This window comes from Saccopteryx leptura, chromosome 3 (assembly GCF_036850995.1).
Source record: "Saccopteryx leptura isolate mSacLep1 chromosome 3, mSacLep1_pri_phased_curated, whole genome shotgun sequence".
In the NCBI taxonomy this organism is placed as follows: domain Eukaryota; kingdom Metazoa; phylum Chordata; class Mammalia; order Chiroptera; family Emballonuridae; genus Saccopteryx; species Saccopteryx leptura.
In genome coordinates, this window is record NC_089505.1 from 135,680,494 (window position 1) to 135,700,091 (window position 19,598).

General features: G+C 37.7%; 1 protein-coding gene across 8 annotated transcripts in view; it reads left to right on the forward strand.

Moving 5' to 3' along the window:
* Positions 1-19,598, forward strand: part of PATJ (PATJ crumbs cell polarity complex component) — a 411,472-nt gene that overhangs the window by 247,628 nt on the left and 144,246 nt on the right. The window lies entirely within an intron of this gene.

Sequence of the window (19,598 nt, forward strand, 5' to 3'; positions counted from 1 at the left end):
TGGCAAGTTAGTTGTGGGGTTTGTCTCTGACACTTTCTGTACCACAAGGTGAGGGAGGCGGGATCTGGGAGGCTGGGCAGCCTCACTTTAGCTTTCCCTGTCTCTTCCAAGTGTGGGCTATAGGTAGACCATGGAAACACTGGCTGTGACCCTGTGCTCTGGCTGCTTTGGTTTATCTCCCCTTCTGCTCCTCTATCTCAGGCAGAAGGAGACCCAGTCTTGCCAGATTTCTCTCTCTGTACCCCTCAGAGAAAATCAAAACAGCCCGAGCTTCCCTCCTCCCATAGTCCAATAGAGAAAAAACCCAGTCACTCCAGGTTTGTCTCCTCTTCAGAGCCCATTGAGAATGCATTTAATCTTCCACCCCCCTTTGCAACTCATCCTAGCTTTAGTTCATTGGGTGCATGAATCTTTCAGGCATGTCAGCAAGCCCAGCTGGGATCCCTTCACTCCATTATAGTTGTTCAATGTGTTGAAATTTTAAGTAGAGAGATCAGGACTATCTCTAATACTGCCATTACTCTGACATCATCTGAATCTTCAACTTTTAAGAAAAGTACAATAACTGGTTTGCAAGATATTGTAGGTTCATCAGTAATCAAACATATTTTCAGGTTGTTTTCTATAATTTTAAAAAATATCTGTTTTAATTTCCTTTGCAATGAAACCAACTACATTCACAGCAGTTTTACATGAATGAAAACTATTCCCATATCTAATCCATTTTTAATTTTCACTTCTATTTCATCTTCTATGTCTACAAATGGTTTACATCTTTTTGCCAGGCTGTAAACTGTATTAAAAAGCTGTATTAAATACTCTACAAGTAGTACTTAAATATTTTTTATTCATTGTATCTATTACTTTTGTTATTGAATCCTGCTCACATTTTTTAAAGTTCTCTATAAATGTTTTGAGCTTTTGATGAAAAATGTTCTTTCATTTCTTTTCCTTAGAGAAGCTTATTATACCTCTTTATTTTTCCCTGATGCCTCCATCTAAAAATGTTTCCATTCAGATGGAAACATTTCTCTTTTTATGAAGAGAACACTTCTCTTTTTATGAAGTCATATTTTGCACAATACTTGCAACCTAACTTTTTGTTAGAAATTACCAGTCTGTCATATTTTTCTTTAAAATTGTTATATTGTTTCATTGTCTAGCATTTAGGAAGACTATATTCAATTTTGGAGTTGTTATAATTTTTTATTTCAATAATTGACGTGCTGCTTTCTTCAAGTTGTAGTGGTTGCACTTGTGACTGTTTTGTATCATACAAGGCCAATTCTGATATAACAGATTCCAATTTTGATTTCTTATTGAAAAAAAATCTATCAAACTCTGTTGTTTTTTCATCCTTTTAAGGGCTACTACAAAATTTTTTTAAATGTTTTATTTTAATATATTATAATAGTATTTATTTACAGACATTAATATTCTTTATCGAAGATTACAAAATATTATACAAAAATTTATTGAAATGCATCAATAACCAAGCAAGGATATGTAATAAAGAATGAAAAGTTTTATAACGTATTACTACAATCACCAGAGGAAATTATAGTAGGCAATACTTCCAATCAAAAAAAGAAGGAAAAATTGTAAAAGATAAGCCAATAGCTGCGACAAGGTAAAAATATGACAAAAATAAGCTGGTATTGCTCAAGTATAAAATATCATGATTCAAACAATCAAACAATATGTATAAACTACGTAAATATCAGTATTTAGAAATAAGGTATTTCGAGAATAAAGGACAGATATGTAAGAGAACAAAACAATATATAATCACAGAGCATAGAAAAAAAAGAAAAAGTAGAAAAAATACAAAGTACCAGCAATGGAAGTTACATGGCAACACATATATAGAATCACAATAGGAATTAAATTTACATACAGGCAATAAAAGAGTACAAGTTATTAAGACATTACAGAGACAATAGCACAGTAATAAACAAGAATTATTAAAACTGTATAATGATCAATTATTATCCATATCAAGAGGCAATTTGTTATATTCCCTCATTATTCTCTTTATGGCATTAAGATAAGCATAGTTTCTACTACAGAACTCACATTAAAAAACTTGCTTTCTCAGTAATCAGTGAACAACTAAGATGCTGCAACAAAGAATTGATGCTTCTCATCTCTCTTCCTCCTGTCTGTCTATCCCTATCTGTCCCTCTCTCTGTCTCTCTCACAAAACAAAACAAAACAAAACAAAAACACTTGCTTCCTTTTGTTATGACTTTAGGAACATTGAAAAACAGGGTGTCAAGGAGAGTAGATCACTCAACAAGATTATTACAAAGTTTGTATATGAAATTTAAGTCAATAACCCTCCTCCTATGCAGTAATGTTGTTGGGTTAAGAACTTCCATAACATCATCATAAGATACATCATAAGTTACATGGCCATGCTTATAGGATACCGATTTTAAGAACTTGTGTTGTACTCTTCTGATGCTATTTTGATGATTGTTGTAATGTGGGTTCTGAATTGTTGCATTAAATTCCAAGGTATTGATAGATCGAACCAGAGTACAGTACAGAATTCTTAGCATATTAATGATACAAAAATCCTTTGTGAAGTGTTAAAACCTAATGTTTTGATGCTTTTGTTAACAATGCCTTGAACGTGTAGTGCATCTTTAGGGCACTTCAGCTTGACCTTTACGGGACGCATTTTGTTTGCAGCTGGTTTACCCAGTCGATGACGTGTAATCTCAGATACATGGATGGAATCAATCTTAGAAAGCAAAGATTTTACTTGCATAGGGTCCTCTGTTTGATGTGGTGATTCCCAAAAGTTAAAAATTATTACAGTTTGCTCTAAGACGTTTGTCTTCAAACTCTCAAGAGAACTTTTTACTCATGTGTGGTCATATCATAAAATTTTATAAACAAAACACTGTGCTTATACTATTATAAACATTAGTCAGAACATAAATTTTCTTCATTTTATCGATACCACACAAAAGTTTCTAAGCTGAATTAATAAATGGCATAGACTATGCAGATTAAATACCATCAAATAATGTGTACAACAAACCTGTTTGTTATGGGAAAGTTGTGAGCATTCTTCCACAACTTCCAAAATAGGAGATAAGATAATCCTTGAAATCTGGATTTCTATCGGTTCATTGTGTCCTAGCTTCCTGTTTGTTTCACCATTCAGGGAACACCAGCTCACTCATAATATCGTGGGGGAATTTTTAGGTGTAACACAAAGCTGAAACAAATGACAGTTTGTCACCCCTGGTTGTTTGGCACTTTTTCTCTTTACATTATATGTTTATTTCCTGAAGTAACAAACATAAGGAAATTAAAATGTAGTATTTCATCAAAGGTATGATGAGTTTTATGAAATGAATAAACAAATATTACAAGCATAGTTCTGTCAAATTTTTTTCACCTATGGATGGAATGAACATTACTATGGTGCTGTTGTGCAGATGAACATTAAAAAAGAATAAGAAATATAAATTTGTGATTTCCACATTGGGCGGCTGCCCAGGCACCCACCTTAGAGAGAACCCTGATTACAAGTGCCATTTTAACAACTGGTTTGCTGACCTCAACAAAAAATTAGGTATCAGTTCTGCCAAATCAGTGCAAACCTCCTGAATTCCACCACTGGTTATATATCAGATTATAGGACAGCTTCACCTAAGTAACAACCCTTCACCCCAGTCTACTAAATGAGAATCTGAAGGTAGAACCTAGGTGTACTTTTTGAAAGTTACCTATTTGACATAATCAGTAATGTAGATGTGAAGTTTCCTTTTGACATAGAAGAGTAGTGACAAAGTACTAAGAGTCTCTGCAAACTTATTGTAGAGAATATAACCATTTGCTATTCAGTTCAAATGATATATACCAATTATATATAGCATATAAATAAAATGGAGTTTGGGTTCTGATTCTGCCACTTCCTTACCTAGAACCCTTGTACAAGTCACTGAGTTTGTGAATCTTAGTGTCCTCATTACAGAAGTACAGGAGCTCCTACCTCACCTACCTGTCATGCTGAGCATTGTGGCAGTGTCAGACTCTACATGAGATGTGCTTTAGAAGTTAGCAAACACACATGATGTAATCCAGCCTCTATGGGATTGATTAACTGACAAGATAAATTTTAGGAAGAAAAGGGAGGGAGGGAGGGAGGGAGGGAGGAAAGGAGGAAAGAGGGAGAGAGGGAAGGAAGGAAGGAAGGAAGGAAGGAAGGAAGGAAGGAAGGAAGGAAGGAAGGAAGGAAAGAAGGAAGGAAAGAAGGAAGGAAAGAAGGAAGGAAAGAGAGGGATAGAGTAAAGAGAAAAAGAAAGATGGATTGATTGGGTTTATGGCTATGTCTACAGAAGCAACATGGAAAATATTTTGAAGGAAGAGAAAATTTTTTCAGTAATAGAGGAAAAGTTAGAGTAGAACTCTAATCAGATTGTTCATATGAAAGAAGCAAACAACGGAAATGGCGCCGTGAGCAGCGCGTCCGACAGATCTCCCCAAAATCACAACAAATTTATCAACTAGAAACAGGAAAATTTATCTTCGGAGCATTACGGAGTTCCACACAAACTGAAAGCGAAAGGACTGTTATCACTTGAATCTGAGAGACGAGGGTGTGGAGGAAGCTACCGCAGGGACGTTCATTCAAGCCGCGAGGAAGTGCGCCTGGGGTGAGTCATCCCGCACTCGGGAGCCGCGAGCCGCCGCCGCGAGCCGCCGCGAGCAGCGACCGGGTCGGTTGCAGAGCGAGTACCGCCGCAGCGAGCAGCCGCCGTGAGCAGCCGCGAGCAGCTCCCGGTTCGGTTGCAGAGCGAGCACCGCCCACACTCCGGAGCGGCGAGCAGCCGCTGGCGCGCGCCCGGTCTGGTTGCAGACCGAGCATTGCAGACCGAGCACCGCTAACGTTCCCAGCGGCCCGCGCACGGGGAGCGGGAGAGGCCCCAGGGCGGTATTCCCTACTTGGGAGATTCTCTCCGCGGGCGGGGCACCTCACCCAGCCATTCAAGCTAACAATCAAGCGTTGGGGGAGGGGCGCGCGCAGGCAGCCTGAAATACCTTCGGGAGCACAGCTGCAACCCAATTACTAAAATTAACTTAACCCGTGAAATCTGCGCACCCTCGGTTCTAATTGATAAGATCTCTCTCAGTTCACCGACCCAAGACAAGAGGCGTGATATTTTTTAGTGCCTCTCACTAAAGGGGCGGGGGCAACTTCTGATTGATAGAGCCTCCATATTCAGGGATAAACGCTAACAAGAAGGACTTGGCAGATAATAAGATCTATACTACACTAGTCGCAAGCAGAGACTAGTGCCTCTTCTTTCCAGCCAAAACAGGCTACAAAGTGTGGAAAGCCTGGGTTGAGAGGTCCAACAGAATGCTAGGCGCTGAACAGTCACCTTGACAACAATTGACTCCCACCCCCGCCTGATTACACTGGAGGCCCTGACTGCCAGAGCCTTTCCCAAAGCCTTGCACTGAGTGGGGATAGAGTGGGGATTTCCCAGCTCTTTGAGCCTCTTACTCCCCAGGCAGAAGCAGTGGCAGCCTTATAGCTGGATCACCAGGCTGCTAATTCAGGAAGGGGGGACTAGGAGAGAGAATCCAGGAAAGCAAACTCTCTCATCGTTGGACCCTGCAAACGCCAACAAGCCTTGACTACCAGCAAGACTAAAGCCAATTATATGACATTGCCATAGAATCCCATCAACTGCAAATCCCTACCTAAGTGTGACACAGGGGCAGAGCCTGGGGTACAGAGTCACCGACCAGGAAGAGGGAGAGGAAAGAAAAAGGAAGAAGTTAACATCTCAATCAAGAAAAATCCACAGACTTTACAACTTGTTCCACTAATTTTTTTGTTGTTGTTGTTGTTGTTGTTTGTTTCTTCTATCTTATTGCCTTTATCTCCTCCACCTCGGTCCTTCTATTCTCCGCCCATCTTATGCTTCCCTTTTCTTGAACTACACTACCCATAAGTGTTACATTTTATTTCTCTTCTTCATCCTCACCCTCCTTTGGAGTTATACTCCAGGACACTTAACTCTCACTCTCTCATCTTTTGTTTTTTTTTGTTGTTGTTGTTTTTTGTTTTTTGGGTTTTTTTTGTTTTGCTTTATTTTGTTTTTTTTCTCTTCCTTTTTTATTTCTTCCTTCGTTTTTCTCTTTTTCTTATTTTTTCCCTTCTATTCGTTTTTTCTTTTCTCGTTTTACTTTCCTCCCATTTAATCCTCAATCACGAACAAATTAGTTAATTTGGGACTCAAGGCTTTTTTTGGCTTTATTTTTCTTTTTCGCTTTTGTTTTTGTTTTTTTCTTGTGAGTTTATTTTTGTGGCATTTTGGGTCCTCCCAACCCAAGGTCTCCATTGTATTTGGTCTTCGCTCCACTTAATACAACAGATTTTTACTTATTATTTTTATTTTTTTCTTCTTTATTATTCCTTTTTTTGTCCTTTTTTCTGGTTCCCTCTTATCCCTCTCATTATATCTCTTAGTTGACCATCACCCGCAGGCAGATCATCTTAAGCTTGTCTAAGATTTTCCTCCTTTTTTTTTTTTTTTTTTTTCTTTTTTTGCATTTAGTAGGTCCCTACTCCCCCTTTTTTTTTTGCCCCTTGAACTCTTCACCGCAAACCAGGCCCTCCATTATAGGCACGATATTTCCCTGAGGAGGGGAGAGGAGGGAAGGAGAAGAAAGGAAAAAAGGGGGAAATAATAAATTATTACTGCTTTTTTTTGTGGGGTGTTTTACCCTTTGTTTTTTTGTTTTGTTTTGTTTTTTTTTTTACTTTTTACTCTTTATTAATTCTAATTAGTGCTATCAACAAGACCACCCTCAGATGCCAATAAGAAAGAGGAAATCGAATATTATGGATACAAAAGAAAGAGAGGTAACACAAATAGATGTGGAAAAATCTATGGAGAAAAGACTTAACATATTGGACGCCTTGGAGCTAAATGACAGAGAATTTAAAATAGAAATCTTAAAAATACTCAGAGATATACAAGAAAACACAGAAAGGCAATATAGGGAGATCAGAAAACAACTCAATGAACACAAAGAATATATTACCAAGGAAATTGAAACTATAAAAACAAATCAAACAGAAATGAAAAACTCAATTCACGAGCTGAAAAACGAGGTAACAAGCTTAGCTAGCAGAACAACCCAGATTGAAGATAGGATTAGTGAAATAGAAGACAAACAACTTGAGGCACAACAGAGAGAAGAAGAAAGAGACTCAAAAATAATAAAAAACGAGAAAGCCCTACAGGAATTATCTGACTCCATCAGAAAGAATAACATAAGAATAATAGGTATATCAGAGGGAGAAGAGAAAGAAAATGGAATGGAGAATATACTCAAACAAATAATAGACGAGAACTTCCCAAGCCTGTGGAAAGAACTAAAGCCTCAAATTCAAGAAGCAAACAGAACACCGAGTTTTCTTAACCCCAACAAACCCACTCCAAGGCACATCATAATAAAGATGACACAAACCAATGACAAAGAAAAAATTCTCAAGGCAGCCAGGGAAAAGAAGAGTACAACATATAAAGGAAGGCCTATTAGATTATCATCAGATTTCTCAGCAGAAACTCTACAAGCTAGAAGAGAGTGGACCCCAATATTTAAAGCCCTGAAAGAGAGGAACTTTCAGCCAAGAATACTATACCCATCAAAGCTATCCTTCAAGTATGAAGGAGATATAAAAACATTCACAAATACAGAAAAGATGAGAGAATTTATCACCAGAAAGCCCCCACTCCAGGAAATACTAAAGGGGGTTTTCCAACCAGATTCAAAGAACAAAAGAAAGCAACACCACAAGTAACAGCTCCACCAAGAACACAATAAAACCAAACTTAAACTGTGACAACAAAGGAAAAAAAGGGGGGGGAGAGAATGGAGATTAACAGTAGCAAAGGACGATGAAGTGCAGAAATACTTATAAGATAGGGTACTACAATGAATATGGTAGGTACCCTTTTCATTACTTAATGGTAACCACCCTAGAAAAAACCACCACAAAAACACATGACTTAAAAAAGGTAGCAACAGAGGAAAGAAGTATGGAACACAAACAAACAGAAACAAATGATAGAAAAACCAAAGAGAAGAATCAAACTAGATACAAAACTAACAGAAAGCAATTTATAAAATGGCAGTAGGGAACCCACAAGTGTCAATAATTACACTAAATGTAAATGGATTAAACTTACCAATAAAAAGACACAGAGTAGCAGAATGGATTAAAAAAGAAAATCCAACTATATGCTGCCTACAAGAAACACATCTAAGCAACAAGGATAAAAACAAATTCAAAGTGAAAGGCTGGAAAACAATACTCCAAGCAAACAACACCCAAAAAAAAGCAGGTGTAGCAATACTCATATCTGATAATGCTGATTACAAGACAGAAAAAGTACTCAGAGACAAAAATGGTCACTTCATAATGATTAAGGGGACACTGAATCAAGAAGACATAACAATCCTTAATATATATGCACCAAACCAAGGAGCACCAAAATATATAAGACAGCTACTTATTGACCTTAAAACAAAAACTAACAAAAATACAATCATACTTGGAGACCTCAATACTCCGCTGACAGCTCTAGATCGGTCATCCAAACAGAGAATCAATAAAGATATAGTGGCCTTAAACGAAATACTAGAACACCTGGATATGATAGACATCTACAGGACACTTCATCCCAAAGCTACAGAGTATACATTTTTCTCTAGTGTACATGGAACATTCTCAAGAATTGACCATATGTTGGGCCACAAAGACAATATCAGCAAATTTAGAAAAATTGAAATTGTACCAAGCATATTTTCTGATCATAAAGCCTTGAAACTAGGATTCAACTGCAAAAAAGAGGGGGAAAAACCCACAAAAATGTGGAAACTAAACAACATACTTCTAAAAAATGAATGGGTCGAAGAAGAAATAAGCGCAGAGATCAAAAGATATATACAGACAAATGAAAATGAAAATACGACATATCAGAATCTCTGGGATGCAGCAAAAGCAGTAATAAGAGGAAAGTTCATATCACTTCAGGCCTATATGAACAAACAAGAGAGAGCCGAAGTAAACCACTTAACTTCACACCTTAAGGAACTAGAAAAAGAAGAACAAAGACAACCCAAAACCAGCCGAAGAAAGGAGATAATAAAAATCAGAGCAGAAATAAATGAAATAGAGAACAGAAAAACTATAGAAAAAATCAATAAAACAAGGAGCTGGTTCTTTGAAAAGATCAACAAAATTGACAAACCCTTGGCAAGACTCACCAAGGAAAAAAGGCACAGGACTCAAATAAATAAAATCCAAAATGAAAGAGGAGAGATCACCACAGACATCATAGATATACAAAGAATTATTGTAGAATACTATGAAAAATTATATGCCACCAAATACAACAATCTAGAAGAAATGGATAAATTCCTAGAACAATACAACCTTCCTAGACTGAGTCATGAAGAAGCAGAAAGCCTAAACAGACCAATCAGCAGGGAGGAAATAGAAAAAACTATTAAAAACCTCCCCAAAAATAAAAGTCCAGGCCCAGACGGTTATACTAGTGAATTCTATCAAACATTCAAAGAAGACTTGGTTCCTATTCTACTCAAAGTCTTCCAAAAAATTGAAGAAGAAGCAATACTTCCAAACACATTTTATGAGGCCAACATAACCCTCATACCAAAACCTGGCAAGGATGGCACAAAGAAAGAAAACTACAGACCAATATCTCTAATGAATACAGATGCTAAAATTCTAAACAAAATACTGGCAAACCGAATACAACAACATATTAAAAAAATAATACATCATGATCAAGTGGGATTCATCCCAGAATCTCAAGGATGGTTCAACATACGCAAAACGGTTAACGTAATACACCATATCAACAAAACAAAGAACAAAAACCACATGATCTTATCAATAGATGCAGAAAAGGCTTTTGATAAAATACAACACAATTTTATGTTTAAGACTCTCAACAAAATGGGTATAGAAGGAAAATATCTCAACATGATAAAGGCCATATATGATAAACCATCAGCCAACATCATTTTAAACGGCATAAAACTGAGGACTTTCTACCTTAAATCAGGAACAAGACAGGGTTGTCCACTCTCTCCACTCTTATTTAACGTGGTGCTAGAAGTTCTGGCCAGAGCAATCAGACAAGACAAAGAAATAAAAGGCATCCATATCGGAAAAGAAGAAGTAAAGGTATCACTTTTTGCTGATGATATGATCCTATACATCGAAAACCCGAAGGACTCCACAAAAAGATTATTAGAAACAATTAACCAATACAGTAAGGTCGCAGGATACAAAATTAACATACAGAAGTCCATAGCCTTTCTCTATGCCAACAATGAAATATTAGAAAACGAACTCAAAAAAATAATCCCCTTCACGATTGCAACAAAAAAAATAAAATACCTAGGAATAAACATAACAAAGAATGTAAAGGACCTATATAATGAAAATTACAAAGCATTGTTAAGGGAAATCGAAAAAGATACAATGAGATGGAAAAATATTCCTTGTTCTTGGATAGGAAGAATAAATATAATCAAAATGGCCATATTACCCAAAGCAATATACAAATTTAATGCAATTCCCATCAAAATCCCTATGAGATTTTTTAAAGAAATGGAACAAAAAATCATCAGATTTATATGGAACTATAAAAAACCCCGAATAGCCAAAACAATCCTAAGGAAAAAGAATGAAGCTGGGGGCATTACAATACCTGACTTTAAACTATATTATAGGGCCACAATAATCAAAACAGCATGGTATTGGCAGAAAAATAGACACTCAGACCAATGGAACAGAATAGAAAGCCCAGAAATAAAACCACATATATATGGTCAAATAATCTTTGATAAAGGGGCCAACAATACACAATGGAGAAAAGAAAGCCTCTTCAACAAATGGTGTTGGGAAAACTGGAAAGCCACATGCAAAAGAATGAAACTCGACTACAGCCTGTCCCCGTGTACTAAAATTAATTCAAAATGGATCAAAGACCTAAATATAAGACCTGAAACAATAAAGTACATAGAAGAAGACATAGGTACTAAACTGATGGACCTGGGTTTTAAAGAACATTTTATGAACTTGACTCCAATGGCAAGAGAAGTGAAGGCAAAGATAAATGAATGGGACTACATCAGAATAAAAAGTTTTTGCTCAGCAAGAGAAACTGATATAAAAATAAACAGACAGCCAACTAAATGGGAAATGATATTTTCAAACAACAGCTCAGATAAGGGCCTAATTTCCAAAATTTACAAAGAACTCATAAAACTCAACAACAAACAAACAAACAATCCAATAAAAAAATGGGAAGAGGACATGAATAGACACTTCTCCCAGGAAGAGATACAAATGGCCAACAGATATATGAAAAGATGCTCAGCTTCATTAGTTATTAGGGAAATGCAAATCAAAACTACAATGAGATACCACCTCACCCCTGTTAGATTAGCTATTATCAACAAGACGGGTAATAGCAAATGTTGGAGAGGCTTTGGAGAAAAAGGAACCCTCATTCACTGTTGGTGGGACTGTAAAGTAGTACAACCATTATGGAGGAAAGTATGGTGGTTCCTCAAAAAACTGCAAATAGAACTACCTTATGACCCAGCAATCCCTCTACTGGGTATATACCCCAAAACCTCAGAAACATTGATACGTGAAGACACATGTAGCCCCATGTTCACTGCAGCACTGTTCACAGTGGCCAAGACATGGAAACAACCAAAAAGCCCTTCAATAGAAGACTGGATAAAGAAGATGTGGCACATATACACTATGGAATACTACTCAGCCATAAGAAATGATGACATCAGATCATTTACAGCAAAATGGTGGGATCTTGATAACATTATAAGGAGTGAAATAAGTAAATCAGAAAAAAACAAGAACTACATGATTCCATACATTGGTGGAACATAAAAATGAGACTAAGAGACATGGACAAGTGTGTGGTGGTTACCAGGGGTGGGGGGAGGGAGGACAGGGGGAGAGTTAGGGGGAGGGGGAGGGGCACAGAGAACTAGATAGAGGGTGGCGAAGGACAATCTGACTTTGGGCGAGGGGTATGCAACATAATTTAATGACAAGGTAACCTAGACATGTTTTCTTTGAATATATGTACCCTGATTTATTAATGTCATCCCATTACCATTAATAAAAATTTATTAAAAAAAAAAAAAAAAAAAAAGAAAGAAGCAAACATTAAACTGGGCATTATTAGTTTGGGAAATATCTTAACTCATAGTATATGCTGATGTTTAGGGAAGAAGGAATTCTAGGTCAGGTCACCTGAATTCTATTTATTTATGTGACTAACAATACCATTAATAGAATTAGGCTGTAATGCCTCAGCCTCCCAGGAAAGCCTGATTCCTCTGCAACATTAATGAGCTGTTAGGAGGTAGACATTTCTGCCTCTAGTTGCTTATTCTTTCCTGTGCTTTGTAGGTAATAGGAAGTTATCTATAGGCACCTACTTCATTTGGTCAATGAACCAACCTATAGCAATCAGACCAGCTTTCACAGAAACACTAAAAATCAGAACAAGACATAACCATGTTTCTCTGCTCACTTCCTTGAATCAATATTTTTCAAAATTGTCAGCATTTAGGAGCCAAAAGAATATCTTAACTATATACTGAATATATCAAATTTGGGAAGATGTGAGGTACGTTATTACTCTGCCTTTAGAAGGTATTTCAATTTACGTAATTAACATTGCTTGAGGGAAAATAAATCTTTCATGCTTAAGTTTTTTAAGTGAATGTGTTTCTTTGGGAACATTGCACTGCACAAAAAATAGATTAAATTGAAGTTGCAGAAGACCTCATTGTAGCACTGCATCCATTAAACTTAGTTCTTAAAACCTGCTCCTTTGCCCAAAGTATTAAGATATTGAAGCTTGATTTATATTATTTTGTCTTTTTTTTTTTAGAAAAAATTAATGTGATAGTTTGTTAAGAAATATTTTTTATTCTAGTGAAATTGTGTTTTCATGTAAGTTTTAGCCATCTTCCCTTTTTTATCCCTGGCCTTGTTGCCCCTTACTTTTCTTCCATTTCCCCATCTGTAAAACTGAAGCAGTAGCTAGGAAAGTGAGGATCACTCTTTATGAGGACTGGCACGCAAGATTTTTTTTTTTATGACAGAGACAGAGTCAGAGAGAGGGACAGACAGGAAGGGAGAGAGATGAGAAGCATCAATTCTTTGTTGCCGCACCTTAGTTGTTCATTGATTGCTTTCTCTTAGGTGCCTTGATGGGGGGAGAGGGTGGGGCTACAGCAGAGCCAGTGATCCCTTGCTCAAGCCAGCAACCTTGGGCTTCAAGCCAGCGCCCTTTGGGCTCAAGCCAGTGACCATGGGGTCATGTCTATGATCCCGTGCTCAAGCCAGTGACCCTGCACTCAAGCTGGTAAATCCTTGCTCAAGCTGGATAAGCTTGAACCTGGGTCCTCTGCATCTCAGTCCAATCCTCTATCCACTGCACCACCGCCTGGTCAGGCTCAAGATTTGAAAGGGAAAATATTCAGCAAGTACACAAAGTTTTTGTCTTGTTCTACTACTGTAGCAAAAACCAACTCATGAGGGGAAAATGAATCACAATAAAATCCCGTTTTGAATATGGCATAAGTTTTACAAATAAGATATTTCTCATTGTCTTCAGTATCTAGAGATGCTATAATTTGTTCCTGAATAGCATTGCATTGAACTGGAAATTCAGAACCTAGGAAAAGCTGAGCTAACTTGCTCTTGATAAAATAGTGTCTTTCTGGCACCAGGTATCATCTAGCTGAGACAAAAGTGAATAACTATTTGGAGGATCTCAGAAGGTCCTTTGTGACAATAATCAGAAGAAGAAGCCAAACAAGAGAAGAAAACTAGAATCATAGGAACACATAGGAAGTTCCATTGGACAGAAAATCTTTTTCTTTTTCTTCTCCCCCACCTTTTGAGTGCCAAGGTAAATTACTGAGTGTCTGAGAGATCCTAAGACTAGGAGATAGAGGTATGTCACTTAGATATACAAATTAATATTTTTTGGCAAAGAATAGAAATTTGTTTAAGGTAATTTAACCTGAAATGAGAATTTATCGTAATGGTATAGTTGTCCCTCCTGGAATCTAAAGATTGGGATGTGTTGGGGCTCAGGAAGTGATGGCCTTCCCTGCCCCTTCATCCATGTGGCATATTGTGGCCATCTAACAGAAACTCAGAGATGATGTAGAGAACTGTCACTTGTGGCTTAGCCCCAATTTATATCCCCACTGTAACCACCAAAGATAGAACCTTGATTGCCCTACCCATCTTCAGCCTGAAGCACCCTGAGGAGCAATGCAAACTGGTGTGGCCCATCTTTATGGCTAGTATTTGTGGTAGGAAGGTTTGAAGGACCATCCCTTAGAAAGAGAAGTGATTGTGTGCTGGCAGTGATCCCCTGTCTGATCTGACTTTCTCATGTCGTGTAAATGAATGGCATACAATATACTTTTCATCATCATGGCTTGATGAATGTACGATAAGGATATTATTTATTATCCAAACTAATCTTACTGAAGTAAAGGGCTTCATTTACCTGTGCACATCCAAGCCCAGTTAAACACAAACAGGGGTTTGCTGCCATCAGAGTAAAGGTTTATTTTAAAGGAAATGTCACTAAACCTGGAGTCGCAGGCAAGCTCATGTTCAATGACCTGGCTCCCCAAGGAGATGTGTTATATAGGGGGGGGAATTGTTAATCATGCTGAGGGAGTTAGGGTCATGGTCTCTACGGACCAGTGGGCATGTGGTCTAGTTGACTGGAGAATCTGGTCCTGATGTCAGGCGTGCTGTCACTGTCTGGTTTTGCAGGGTTGTGGTCAGCAGGGTCTTCTGCTTTTCTGTTTCTGGAACTGAAACACAACTGAGGCTTAAATGTTATCTCTAGTTTGACTGAAACTGTGTTTCTGTGGTCAGTAGACATGAGACTTGGTTCTTTAACGCTGACCAGAACCTCCTTGTCCTGAGGGCTTAATGATTAAGGTAGCAGATATGTAAGGGAGAAGGGTGGATGAGTCAGGGTGCTGGTGAGACCAGAGATGTATGATGCTTTCTTTTTTGCCCGTGCTATACTTAGAAGATGTCCTACATCTGTTGTTGAAAGAATAGTGCCTTCAGAGAACAACCAATTCTCAGAAATAGTGACAGTCCCAAGTTAATGATGCATAAAATATACCATATTCTTTCTAATTTCTCACTGAATTTTCTCTGGGTGTGTTTCCTTTAGTGTTGAAAAAATAATAAAAACCACTTTTGTAGTTGGGGACTCTATATGTTTTATTTAAATAGTGAAAGTGTTTTATATTAAATAGGAGCTAAGAAAACACAAGAGAGTGTCCTCTCAGGCTGCCAGTGACCAGTTCCGAGGCCAGCACAGAGGCTTTGTCTTGGATTTTTTAACCCAGTGACCTGCTTATTTTTTCCCCCAACTTAATCTGGTTGAATCATGTCTTACTCTGCCCTGGGTTTCTTGTTCTGTTCCCAGTGTTACACTGAATGGCATCGTTTCCTTAGAGGCCTTTGAACACTGGCAGGAGGCAGCTGTCTTAGTGGTAAATACCCCAGTTGTCGGCCCTGGAGAAACATCAACAGCAAGCAGGATGCTTTCCCCTTCACTGCCAGAGCCTCAGAGTATTCAGAAACTGCTCCCTGAAAGACAGTAACTCTAGATTTACTTTTAGGTTAAATTAAAATTAACGGCTGGTTTTCTCCATTTGGAGTGTACTATTTCCCTCTTAAAATAATAGTGCCCTGTATTCTAGTCTAGAAAAATAGAGGAACACAGCTAACAAGCAGCCATATCCATAAACATAAAGCAGCTCATGTTTTTATATGCTCAGGCTTTAGCTAATCAAAAACTTTTTTTTTTTTTCAAACTTGCAGTCACTTTGAAGGCTGGAGCCCACCTCAGGCAAGGTGTACTAGCAGTTGGTTACTGGGAGGGCCACTTCCGTGCATGGCTGTGCAGTTCAGTCTGTCCTCATTGGACACCACTGCATGCAAGCTGTGTGTGGAGCTGGGGAACACCAAGAAGAGGACACTGGTTCCTGCCCTCGGGGAGGTTAGCGCAGTCTGATAACACGTGGGCCTGACACCCAGCAAGGATTGACTTGACCATGTCCGGTCAGGTGTTAGTGCAATAACAAAAAATTATTTTAAGCCTAGTGCCATAAAATTCAGAGACTGGAAGTTTCAATAGTTCAAGGTTTAGGGAAGACTTTCTGAAGGCAGGGGCCGGGCACAGTGGGAAAGGCATGTGCAAATAATCACCTGAATGCTCGTCATTGAATTAAGCATATTTCACACATCATCTCATTTTAAAATTGTGATGTAAAGATCTTTATTTGTAGGTCGTTGTAAAGAGATTGGAAAATATGATAAGCAAAACAAAGTGATCGTGCTAGACATACTATATTGTAACTAGGTTTTGCCTCTTAATGCATTTTGGATATTTCCCATGTAAGAATACTTTTTCACATTATTGTTAATGACTACATAACTTATTTAACCATTTCCCTTGTAACTAAGTTGGGTAAGAAGATGTAAATATAAAAAAATAATAACTTTAAGAAAAAAAACCATGAAAGTAGTAGGAGAGAATATATAATCTAGAGAGTGGGTACTTTTATTTAAAAAAATGTTTTGTTTTATAGAGAAGCACAATTGGGAAGAAGTTAGAGAGATTTCCCATATAACCCCATCTGGAAGCATTCACATCCTCTCCCATTATCAACATCTCCCTCCAGAATACTGTATTTGTTACAATTGACAAACCTACGTTGACACATTTCATTATTACCCAAAGTCCATAGTTTACATTAAGGTTAGGTATAAAATTATATAGGTTTCAGGTATACAATTCTCTAATATATCATCTGTACAATGTATTGTGTGTTCATCACCCCAAGTCAAGTCTCCTTCCATCACCATTTATACCCCCTTTACCCTCTTCTACCTCCCCTTAACTCCTTTTCCCTCTTATAATTGCCAAACTGTTGTCTTGATCTATGAGCTTTTTTTTCTTTGCTTAATCCCTTCGCCCTTTTCACCCAGCACTCCAAGCCCTTCCCCCTCTGAAAGCTGTCAGTCTGTTCTCTGTATCTATGAGTCTGTTTCTATTTTGTTTGTTTATTTTGTTCATTACATCCCACATATAAGTGAAATTAATGGCACCTGTCTTTCTCTGACTGGTTTATTTCACTTAGCACAATAAACTCCAGGTCCAACCATGCTGTCACAAAATGTAAGATTTCCTTCTTTTTTACAGCAGAGTGATACTCCATTGTGTAAATGTGCCACAGCTTTTTTATCCATTCACCTACTGATGGACACTGGGCTGCTTCAAAATCTTGGCTATTATAAATAATGCTGCAGTGAACAAGGGCGTACATATCTTCTTTTGAATAAGTACTTTGGTTTTTTAAAAAATATATTCCAAGAAGTGGAATCATTGAGTCATAAAAGCAGTTCCACTTTTAATTTTTTGAGGTAACTATATACTACTTTCCAAAGTGTTTGCATCAATCTACATTCCCACCAACAGTGCACAAGGTTTTTTTTTTTTCTCCACATCCTTGCCAACACTTGTTTTTTGTTGATTTATTAGTGATTAGTCATTTTGACAGGTATAAGATGATACTTATTGTGCTTAATTTGCATTTCTCTGATGGTTAATGACATTGAGCATCTTTTCAAATGTCTGTTGGCCACATGTATGTCCTCTTTGGAGAAGTGTCTATTCAGGTCCTTGGAGGTTAGGCACATTTTTAATATGTTATATTAAAAAGGCAGAAACTTTAATAGAAAAGATGGCTAATTTTGAATACTTAAAAAATTTTAAATCTTTGGGGTATAAGATTACTATAAATAAAATTAAAGGCATTGTCTCATTAAATTCTCATTACAGTTTTATGAAGTAGGTGCTTAGATTTTCTTTAAAGAAAAGGAAACTAAGGTGCAGAGAAATAACAGTGTGCAGATCATTGGGTTTCTGGGAGATTGATTATCTTGGCGAAGAATAAAAGTTGATAGAATGAAAGACATATTGAGGGTGTAGTTCAAGCTTAGTTTTTGCAGCAGCCTTTGATGTAACAGACCAGCTTCATTACTTCAAGGTGATGGATGAGCTTCATTTAGACAGTTAAAAATATTATATTTTCATTTTATTCTTTGAAGTGTTCATTTCCATACACTTTCTCATTATAGTTGTTATGACAAGAATGATACCTTTTTCAGGAGTATCTTCAAATGCAAAATTTCAGAGGTATCAAGGACAGGAATTAGATGCTAATTACAAAAAAAGCATATCTCTTAATATAATGTACAAAAATACATCCATTAAGTAGTAGAAATGATCAAGGTCTCTGTTAAATAGGAATAGTATAGTATAGATCATTAACTACTAATTAAACACAGGAAGGAAAAAGCCAAAACTTTGAACTATTATCAATGGATGAAATAAAAAATTGATTATGGCTATCATCATAGTTTATCAGTGGGGAAATCTGGAACAGAAAATTTAGAATGTAAATGTTTTAGATCATATTTAGGTGAATTTCATCAAGTTCAAAACCCCATCACGTCTTGGATAAAAGCAGATGGCCTATTGATTATTTACAGTAAAATGTTTCTATGCAATTGATCTAAAATTTGACTTAAAACAGGAATATAATATGTATCTCCTTTGGAGTAACAAAATTTATGCTAAGTAATAACCTTGACATGGTTATGGAATCATATTTAATGGGCCCACAGTTTGGTGTGTTTTCTACATTTTTTAAGAATCTGGAAAAGCTATAGGAAATGAAATATATATCATAAACTTTTTGCATCAAATTCAGTTACTGCTCTCTTGAAGTTTAAAAGAAAGATCAAGGACTGCCCTGGCCGGTTGGCTCAGCGGTAGAGCGTCGGCCTAGCGTGCGGAGGACCCGGGTTCGATTCCCGGCCAGGGCACACAGGAGAAGCGCCCATTTGCTTCTCCACCCCTCCGCCGCGCTTTCCTCTCTGTCTCTCTCTTCCCCTCCCGCAGCCAAGGCTCCATTGGAGCAAAGATGGCCCGGGCGCTGGGGATGGCTCTGTGGCCTCTGCCTCAGGCGCTAGAGTGGCTCTGGTCGCAACATGGCGATGCCCAGGATGGGCAGAGCATCGCCCCCTGGTGGGCAGAGCGTTGCCCCATGGTGGGCGTGCCGGGTGGATCCCGGTCGGGCGCATGCGGGAGTCTGTCTGACTGTCTCTCCCTGTTTCCAGCTTCAGAAAAATGAAAAAAAAAAAAGAAAGATCAAGGACTGTATATCCTATTAACTGCATTCAAAACTGAAGTTAAGAGATTTGAATAGCTGTTTAAAATTAGTATTTGAATTCAAAGAATATTAAGATTTTTGGCACTGAGGAGTCCTACATGTAGTCACTTAAAAATGAATGCACTTCGGCCCTGGCCAGTTGGCTCAGTGGTAGAGCGTTGGCCTGGCGTGCAAAAGTCCCG